Genomic DNA, 11,031 nt, shown 5'->3' on the forward strand with positions numbered 1-11,031 from the left:
CAAACCAGAATAGCGGAATCATTCAAGGGCGGATGACTTCATGTAGTATTATAACAGTAGAATAAATAGTAAAGAAAACAAACACAACCATCATAAATATAATTTAAAAAGTTACATTGTTGATTGTATTACATGTTTTAAAAGAAATTACATTATGATGATATAATAAGTTTGAAATTGACACCTTAGCGTCCCTTCCCAAAAGCAGTTGTTACATGTATTACTGAATCCCTGAGAAATATAAGTAGTTTTAAAAAAGTGTCAACAATTAAGTTGGTGAGTTCATAAACATTTTTGTATAAGAATTGTATGCCTTTTTGTATAAAGTAACTGTGTTTGTATCTAGAAAATCCAATATTTTCCATAAATGAATAGTAGTTTTAAATGATTCGAAAACGAAATGCATAAGTATTTTCCATACCTAAAATAGTGTAAGTAGATTTATATATGTATATATAATCACTAAGGCGTTTGATAGCCTCGTAAATCAAATGTTTTAATACTTCATGTGAGTTTTATAACCGTACTATTGACCAGACTGCCTGTTACAACGTTCTTCAGGTGTTGAAATGATATGACATTTGTCACCCTGACTTGCCGGTCCAACTGTAGCTAACAGTTTAGGTGTGGGATTGTCAATCCCGTATAGATCTATACACAAGTATCACGCTCTCCCTACAATAGATTATGATATATAATACAGGACTTAAAATGCGCACGTGAAAGTACGTGAAGTCAAATGTCTCACAAAGTTTGTAAAAAAATAGAGTAACATATGAAAAGTCCATAGTTCTTATAAATGTAAGTATTTCTTTTCTATAGTGTTTATAGAGTGTAAAATATCATGAATATCTCATAAACTATACCTATTATAGTTTTCCAAAAATGTATTTCATTTGCATGATAAACCTTAGTGTGTTATTAACTTTATATGTAAAGTATAACATTTGTAATAATGTTATTCTATGTATTTAACATCTATACATCAAATGTAGATAAAAATATTTGAATCTGTATGTAACGATTTACATTTTAACATAAGTTTTTCTTGCGTTTCGCTTGTATTTCCCCCCCCCCCCCCCTAAAATATAGTAAAAATGTGAAAATATGGGGGTATGAACTCACCTGGAATGATTGATGATTTGAAGAAAACGAGACTTTTCTCGAGCAGCACTTCGACTGGAAGGAAGTGAGTTTCTCGGGTATTTCGGAGCTTCGGACCTTCGTCAGGACTTGGATACATAACCGAGGCGTCGGGGTACTCTCGAGGGGCTTGGAAGTGAAAAAGTGGGAGAGAAATGGTGTGAATTAGAAATTTGAGCCGGCACCCTCACATCCTTATTTATAAGGGTGGAGGCAGCCTCATACGCTGGGCGTACTCCAAAGTTACGTGGGGCGTACCTCGTCCGCGGCTCGTACGTTGGGCGTACTCTTGTACGCGAGGCGTACATCATGCATGACGCCTTCCTCATCTGCTGGACTTCGGGTGGGACGGGGGTAGAGGGCGTAGGGGAGACGTGGCCGATCCGAGGCCCCCGTACGACGTACCCTCGTACGCTGGGCGCACCCCCCCTCGGTTTGAGCCTCAATCTTTTAAAATGCGTAACTTTCGCATACAAACTCCGTTTTTGACGTTCTTTATATCCACGCTTAGGTGAGAATATAATCTACAATTTTCATTTAGACTTTATTGGCAAATTTTGACTTTATTTTTAATTATATATTTTTAATAGGCCGGGACACGAAAAGATCGTTAAAAATTCATAACTTCTTCATCTGATGTCCGTTTTCATCTGTCTTTCTACCGTTGTACTAGTATTGTTGAGATATTCAACTCTCATTTAGGTTGTGTCGGCTAATTATTACTCGATATCTATTTTGAGTTTTTAGCTGTCTACCGCTACTCCGAAACTTAGAAAAATCCTGACTTCCTCATACGAAGTCAGATTTGGACGTTCTTTTTATGTATGTTCACGGTTTAATGTTATCTATGTCATTCGTTTAGATACTTAAGGCTAAAAAGTATTTTATTGAAATTTCATGTTTTACGCTTAATAGTGTTTTAACGGTTTTGCTGCGGATTTTCGATTGATCATAAGTTCTTCGTTAAAACTCAGATTTTTGTGTTCTTTATATTTTTGAAAACCCAGTTACAATATCTATTACTTTATGTATCCCAATTGAGACTTTTAAACATTTCATTTCTGATGCTATTTTTATTTATTTATTAATTCAAAATAGATTACAATACTTGACTTATGTCATTACATTGTCTTGAAATATCGGGTTGTCACATCATCCCCCCGTTAGAGAGAATTTCGTCCCGAAATTTATTCTAAGACAAGTATTTATGGACTAGGGAAAAGATACGGGTATTTTTGTTTCATCTGATCTTCTCGCTCCCAGGTGTATTCAGGTCCTCACTTTGCATTCCAGAGGACCTTCATAATGGGTATGTGGCTTTGGTTTGTTCTTTTAATTTCTCTATCCATGATTTCTACTGGTTCTTCTACAAATTGGAGACTCTCGTTGATTTCGATTTCTTCCAGAGGGACGACGAGGGTCTCATCGGATAAGCACTTCTTTAAGTTTGACACATGAAAGGTAGGATGTATGTTATTGAGTTCATGCGGTAATCGAAGCTTGTATGCTACCGAGTCGATCCTGGCAAGGATCTCGAATGGTCCGATATACCTTGGATTTAGTTTCCCACGTTTTCCAAATCATATTGACCCTTTCCAGGGTGAGACCTTCAATAGAACCCGATCTCCAACCTGAAATTCCAAGGGCTTCCGTCTTTTGTCTGCATAACTCTTTTTTCTGTCTCTTGAAGCTTTTAGTCATTTTCGAATTTGGAAAATCCTCTCGGTCGTTTCTATGATGATTTTCAGGCCGGTGAGAGTGCTGTCAGGTATTTGTCCTTTAGCTAGTTGTGTGTCGCCTACTTCGGCCCAGCATAGAGGTGATATGCACTTGCGACCATAGAGGGCTTCGAATGGAGCAACTTTGATGCTAGTGTGATAGATATTGTTGTATAAGAACTCAAATAGTGGTAAATGGGTATCCCAGGCCTTACCAAAATCGATCACACAAGATCTTAGCATATCTTCCAAAGTCTGAATGGTCCTCTCACTCTGACCGTCAGTTTGTGGATGGTAAGCGGTACTCATATCTAGTCTCGGCCCTAGAGATTTTTGTAGTGACTACCAGAATTGCGAGGTGAATCTACTATCTCTGTCGGAGATAATGGATATTGGTACACCATGCAGTCTTACAATCTCTCTGATGGATGTTCGAGCTAGTTTCTCCATCTTGTCAGTTTCCTTTATTGGTAGGAAGTGCGCGGATTTGGTTAATCTATCGACGATCACCCAGATGGTGTCAAGACCGCCCGCTGTTTTGGGTAACTAGGTTATGAAATCAATGGTTATCCACTCCCACTTACACTTGGGTATTTCGGGTTGTTGTAACAATCCCGAGGGCTTTTGGTACTCTACCTTGACTTTAGTGCAATTCAGAAACTTTCCTACATAGGCAGCAATTTCGGCTTTCATGTTCGGCCACCAATACAATTTCTTGAGGTCTAGATACAATTTGTATGAACCGAGATGCACGGAGTATCGAGTCTTATGAGCCTTATTCATGACCACGTCTTTGATTCCACCAAACTTCGGTGTCCAGATTCGATTCATGAAGTAACGAACTCCGTCACCCATGACTTTGAGATTCTTATCAATTCCTTTTAAGGCTTCGCCAGCTACGTTTTCTGTTTTCAAGGCTTCCTTTTGAGCTTCCTTGATTTACGTGGATAGGTGTGAATGGATCATCATGGTTAAGGACTTCACTCGGCGGCCTGAGTATTCCTTTCGATTAAGAACATCAGCTACTACATTAGCTTTTCCCCGGATGATAACAAATCTCGCATTCGTAATCGCTTAGTTGTTCAACCGATCGTCTCTGTCTCATGTTGAGTTCATTTTGGTTGAGAATGTGCTGAAGCTCTTATGATCGGTGAAGATTGTGCATTACGTGCCGTAGAGATAATGCCACCAGATCTTTAGGGCGAAAATGACTACTCCTAGTTGTAGGTCGTGGGTAGTGTAATTGACTTCGTGTGTCTTGAGTTGCCTCGAGGCGTATGCAATAACCTTTCCTCGTTGCATTAGAACACATCCCAAACCTTGGTTTGATGCGTCGCAGTAGACTACGAAATCTTCTGTTCTTTCTGGCAGGGATTATATAGGTGCGCTGCATAGGGCTCGTTTCAGTGTTTCGAACGCAACGTCTTCCTTTTCTGCCCAATTGTAGGTTACAACCTTCTGAGTCAGGGTGTTAAGTGGTTTGGCAATCTTTGAGAAGTTTTGTATGAATCTTCGGTAATAGCCAGCAAGGCCCAAAAATTTTCAGATTTCCGTTGGAGTTCTTGGAGCTGACCAGTTCTCGATTGCCTTGATTTTGGAAGGGTCCACGTGTATCCCTTCCTTGCTGACCACGTGACCCAAGAAATCCACTTTCCGAATCCAAAATCCGCACTTTGAGAATTTTGCATATAGTTTCTCTTTCCTTAGTGTTTCCAAGATCTGCCTGAGGTGTTGACTATGTTCTTCTTTGCTCCTCGAATAGATGAGTATGTCATCTATGAACACAATCACAAATTGGTCTAGGAAAGAACGACATACTCTGTTCATTAAGTCCATGAACACTGACAGTGCATTTGTTAATCCAAAGGGCATCACTACAAACTCGTAGTGACCATAATGAGTTCAGAAGGCCGTCTTGGGGACATCTCCTTCCAGGACTCGCAGCTGATGGTACCCGGATCTTAAATCGACCTTTGAGAAGTAGCTTGCTCCTTGGAGTTGGTCGAACAGATCGTCTATGCGCGGTAGGGGATATCGGTTCTTAATTGTGAGTTTGTTCAGCTCTCGGTAGTCAATGCACATGCAAACAGATCCATCCTTCTTCTTCACGAATAGGACTGGTGCTCCCCAAGGTGAGAAGCTCGGCCTGATGAATCCTTTATTGAGTAGTTCTTTTAGTTGGCTGGATAATTCCTGCATCTCTGCCGGGGCTAGACGGTACGACGATTTTGATACTGGGGTAGCTTTAGGAATCAAGTCGATTCTGCACTCGACTTGACGTTCTGGTGGAACTCCTGGAAGATCTTCAGGGAAGACGTCAAGGAAATCGCAGAGATCTGGAATGTCTTTGATGTCTTTCGTTTCTCTTTCCTTATCTACCACATGGGATAGGAAAGCATGGTATTATTTGCGCAGGTACTTTTGGGCTTTGACGCAAGAGATGATTTGTAAATTTGTACCGGGTTTATCACCGTAAATGATAAGAGTTTTGCCATTTGGCAGATTAAGGCGAACGGCCCTTTCATGACAAAGTATATCGGCATGGTGAAGGCTTAACCAATCCATACCGATGATGACATCAAAGCTTCTTATAGTGATCGACATTAGATAGATTCAGAACGAGTGTTCATTTAAATCTAGCGTGCAGCCTATGTACATATCGTTTGTGCTTTCTGTTTTACTGTTTTCCATTTCTAGTGTAAATATCTTATTAAGTGATTGGGGGTTTTGCTTAAGTTAGTGTTTGAATTCATGACTCACGAAACTCCTCTCCGCACCACAATCCAAAAGTATGCATGCATAAGCGCTATTGAGGAGAAACGTACCCGTAACCACCGTGGGATCATCTATTGCTTCGTTCTGCCCTATTGTCAGCACTCTTCCCATACTGCAAGCATTCCTTTACTCAGGGCAGTCTCTCTTGTAGTGCCCAGCTTCGCCACACCAATAATATGCCTGGCCCACCCCGAATCCAGGAACGTGGGTGATTGGTTGTGCTAGTGCCTTACAGAAAACGGGAAGCGTGCCCTTTCTTGTTGCAGTTGTTACAGTGCATTTACCTACAACTTCCGTTGTGATGGTAACTGCATTTGCCGCACTTTGGTAGGTTTCCAGAATATTGCTTTGCTGGTGCAGGGGTGGCAGGAATAGCGGTGGGAGTAGTAACGGCATGAACTGTCACTAGCTGTTATTTCTTGGAAGGTTCTTACGAAGGTTGACCCTTCCTCTTGTTCCAAAACTTCTTCTTGTTGTTATTGTTGGTATTGTTGTTGTTGTTGTTGTTGTTGCTCTCTATGTTTTGCTTCGGAATTGCAGTCATGAATCCTTGACTGATGCCATGGTCAACGAGGGACTGTGCCAGCTGTTTGGCACTATCGAAAGTAACCGACTTGGAAGCTAGTACACTTCATTGAATCTGGGGCGACAGTCCCCAGATATATCTCTCGAACTTCTTGCTCTCTAGAGCAACCATTCCTGGGAAAAGTATTGCCAAGTCACTGAACCTATTGGTATAGGTTGTGATGTTTGAGCCTACCATTATATAGCCCCAAAGCTCTTGTTCAAGCTTCTGCACTTTGCCTCTCGGGCAGTACTCTTGCATGAGCATTTGTTTCAGGTTTTCCCATCCCATGGAGTTAGCCACCACTAGAGTTTGTGACTTGACGTGGCCATTCCACCACGTCAGGGCTCGTTCGGAGAAAGTACATGCAACAAATTTTACTTTGCTTCCCTCTTGGCATGAGCAGATCTCGAATACTACTTCCGTTTTCTCTATCCATTGGGATAGAGCCATAACTCCTCCAGTCCCATTAAAGGATATGGGTTTGCTGTTGGTGAAGTCCTTGTAAGTGCATTCCCCGGAACGAACATGATGTTGACCATTGGTAGAACTACTGATTCCTCCTCCTAACCCATTGTTACTCATCTGTGCCATTGTTGTTGTGACAACAGCTGTTATGGCTACCTGGAAAACCGCATTGTCCATTGATGGGGGTGGTGGTGGAGGTGGTGTTGGTGTTCCTGTGGTATTGAAGCGTCGTGGATTCCTTCTTGGTGGCATGATTCTGCCATAAGTTAAAAGACAAATTCTTGATAAGTCTTTAGAAATGATTATGGAAAGTTTTAGTATTATATGTTTTACGTTTCGAACATTAAAGAATTTGTAAGTTGATTGAGAAATGGAAACTTTCAATAACGAGTGTATGATTTTTCCTTAGTATTTTAAGAACTTAATGAAATACTCAACGAAATAATAAATGCATGTCAATCTCATTGATTTTTAATATTCGATACATCGATCAGGAAATTTTGACCTTACGAAGGTCTAGAGTACATCAATGAAAATGGGAAAATTAGACCGCATTCAGGCCCTCGAATTGTGTACTCACAATCCGTCGGGCGTACATACAGAAAGGAAAGATTAGCACCAACTCTCACTCGATAAGTATATATACATAGCGCAAGAAGCACACACTCTACTCTGAGCGGGTGGTACGCTGCGGACCACGGTATGTTGTTGTGGAAGTCCGAGCTCGATCCACTTGACGTTCAGCCTCGATGACGCACCTCTCCATTGCGGCTTGGTTTTTCCTAAACTCCCTTACTTCGGCTCTAGCAGTGGTAATGTCTTTCTGGAGGGAAAATGTGTGCTCTATTGTTTGATCATGTTCTTCGTCCAGGCGACAAAGACGTACTGCAATGATCTGGGCAGTGGCACAAACGTCCAGGATTTGGCTGGCGTTTATCCTTGTTTGCTTGCCTTGATTGGAGATGCGACGAACCATGACAGGGAGTGCCCTGTCTGCTGAACCCCCGTTACAGAGGTCATAAAAGCCTTGTTCCATGCCGTAGGGTGGACGTTGTCCTTTTTCCCTGCTCCATTGTTTCAGATCCACAACCCAGAGGGGCGTCGGGCCCGGAAAGTCTTGCTGGAGGTCTAGTACTACCTAGGGAGGATTGTAGACCTCGGGTTCAGAGTTAGTTCCCTCATCATCTGCATCCTCTTCCTCTTCTTCGGGATCCTCTTCTGGATCCTCCTCGGAAATCTCTTCGGGATCTTCTTCTGGATCCTCCTCAATCCAACCCCCATTGCCTTGGTTTGGGTAGTAGGGATCCCCGGGGATATGAAATCCTACCATTTCGTCTGATCGAGAATAGAGATAAGAGAATTATATAGACTTTGAGTGTAATGAGAAAATTTTATGATAAGACCTACACCGAGTCCTCTATAATTACCTAGTGTATACGAATTACATACAATTGAGATTGAATGGACCATTGGATAAGTAGTTTCACTACAAGCCCACATCCAAACAAGGAAAAGAGCTCAAAGCGAAAAAATAAATCCTAAGCCCATGCAACCTCACTCATGTGTAACCTTGAAGTATGCACTTTGCAATTATAGCCTTGTCAGTGAAGGCTTTTAGTTTTTATAAGTATAATTTTTTTATTTTATTTGACGATCCTAGTCCTAACGAAACGTCTGGGTTTACTTGCTTGTTATAGTTTTTATTGTGTCATAAATACTCTTATAGCATTTAAATTTGAAATTATAATTCTAGTGTTACTTTGGTAAGTTTTTGACTTGTTGTTCACTACGACTATTCCCCGACATACGCTGGTTATATCTCGGATAAATATAGTTGATCAGGCTATATTCGTCGTAGATCTGATTACATATTCTGAGGCTTAGCCATAGTGTCCAACTTGTCTTAATACTTTTGTATGGTTCTAACTATGACATTAAACTGTTGCATGCATGTATTTGTACATTTATGAAAACTAACATTTTAATTTAACAAAGTATGGTAGGCGTGAAAGTGTTTTGTCAGAGAGTTTTAGTCCCTTTGCATTTATAGTTTGTATATCTTATGTGGTTCGATATACTTAGTTCACTATAAACAAGGCTCTGATACCAATCTGTCACACCCCTAAACCAGAACGGCGGAATTGTTCGAGGGCGGATGACTTCATGTAGTATCATAACAGTTGAAGAAATAGTAAAGAAAGGAAACACAACCATCATAAATATAATTTAAAAAGTTACATTGTTGATTGTATTACATGTTTCAAAAGAAATAACATTATGATGATATAATAAGTTTGAAATTGACGCCTTAGCGTCCCTTCCCAAGAGCAGTTGTTACCTGTATTACTGAATCCCTGAGAAATACAAGTAGTTTTGAAAAAGTGTCAACAATTAAGTTGGTGAGTTCATAAACATTTTTGTATAAGAATTGTATTCCTTTTTGTATAAAGTAACTATGTTTGGATCTAGAAAATCTAATATTTTCCATAAATGAATAGTAATTTTAAATGATTCGAAAACGAAATGCATAAGTATTTTCCATACCTAAAATAGTGTAAGTAGATTTATATATGTATATATAATCACTAAGGCGTTTGATAGCCTCGTAAATCAAATGTTTTAATACTTCATGTGAGTTTTATAACCGTACTATTGACCAGACTGCCTGTTACAACGTTTTTCAGGTGTTAGAATGATATGACATTTGTCACCCTGACTTGCCGGTCCAAATTGGTAGCTAATAGTTTAGGTGCGGGATTATCAATCCCGTATAGATCTATACACAAGTATCACGCTCTCCCTACAAGAGATTATGGTATATAATACAGGACTTAAAATGCGCACGTGAAAGTACGTGAAGTCAAATGTCTCACAAAGTTTGTATCAAATAGAGTAATGTATGAAAAGTCCATCATTCTTGTAAATGTAAGTATTTCCTTTCTATAGTGTTTATAGAGTGTAAAATATCATGAATATCTCATAAACTATACCTATTATAGTTTTCCAAAAATGTATTTTATTTGCATGATAAACCTTAGTGTGTTATTAACTTTTATGTAAAGTATAACATTTGTAATAATGTTATTCTATGTATTTAACATCTATACATCAAATGTAGATAAAGTATTTGAAACTGTATGTAACGATTTGCATTTTAACATAAGTTTTTCTTGCGTTTCGCTTGTATTTCTCCCCCTAAAATATAGTAAAAACGTGAAAAATGGGGGTATAAACTCACCTGGAAAGATTGATGATTTGAAGAAAACGAAACTTTTCTCGGGCAGCACTTCGACCGGAAGGAAGTGAGTTTCTCGGATATTTCGGAGCTTCAGACCTTCGTCGAGACTTGGATACGTAACTGGGGCGTCGGGGTAGTCTCGAAGGGCTCGGAAGTGAAAAAGTGGGAGAGAAATGGTGTGAATTAACAATTTGAGCCGGCACCCTCGCATCCTTATTTATAGTGGTGGAGGCAACCTCGTACGCTGGGCGTACCCTCATATGCGAGGCGTACGTCATGCATGACGCCTTCCTCGTCTACCGGACTTCAGATGGGATGGGGGTAGAGGGCGTAAGGGAGACGTGGCGGATCCAAGGCCCCGTATGGCGTACGCTGGGCGTACCCTCGTACTCCGGGTGTACCCCCCCTCGGTTTGAGCCACAATCTTCTAAAATGCGTAACTTTCGAATACGATCTCCGTTTTTTATATTCTTTATATCCACGCGTAGGTGAGAATATAATCTACAACTTTCATTTAGACTTTATTGGCAAATTTTGATTTTATTTTTAATTATATATTTTTAATAGGCCGGGACATGAAAAGACCGTTAAAAATTCATAACTTCTTCATCCAATGTCCGTTTTCGACTGACTTTTTACCGTTGTACTACTATTGTCCAGATCTTCAACTCTTGTTTAGGTTGTGTCGTCTAATTATCGCTTGATCTGTATTTCGAGTTTTTAGCTGTTTACCGCTACTCCGAAACATAGAAAAATCCTAACTTCCTCATACGAAGTCAGATTTGGACGTTCTTTTTATATATGTTCACGGTTTAATGTTATCTATGTCATTCGTTTAGATACTTAAGGTTAAAAAGTATTTTATTGAAATTTCGTGTTTTACGCTTAATAGTGTTTTACTGGTTTTGCTGCGGATTTTCAATTTGGTCATAAGTTCTTCGTTAAAACTCGGATTTTTGTGTTCTTTATTTTTCTGAAAACCTAGTTACAATATTTATTACTTTATGTATCCCAATTGATACTTTTGAACATTTCATTTGTGATGCTATTTTTATTTATTTATTAATTCAAAATAGATTAAAATACATGACTTATGTTATTACATTGTCTTGAAATATCAGGTT

The sequence above is a fragment of the Lactuca sativa genome, chromosome 4 (assembly GCF_002870075.4).
Source record: "Lactuca sativa cultivar Salinas chromosome 4, Lsat_Salinas_v11, whole genome shotgun sequence".
NCBI classification, from domain to species: domain Eukaryota; kingdom Viridiplantae; phylum Streptophyta; class Magnoliopsida; order Asterales; family Asteraceae; genus Lactuca; species Lactuca sativa.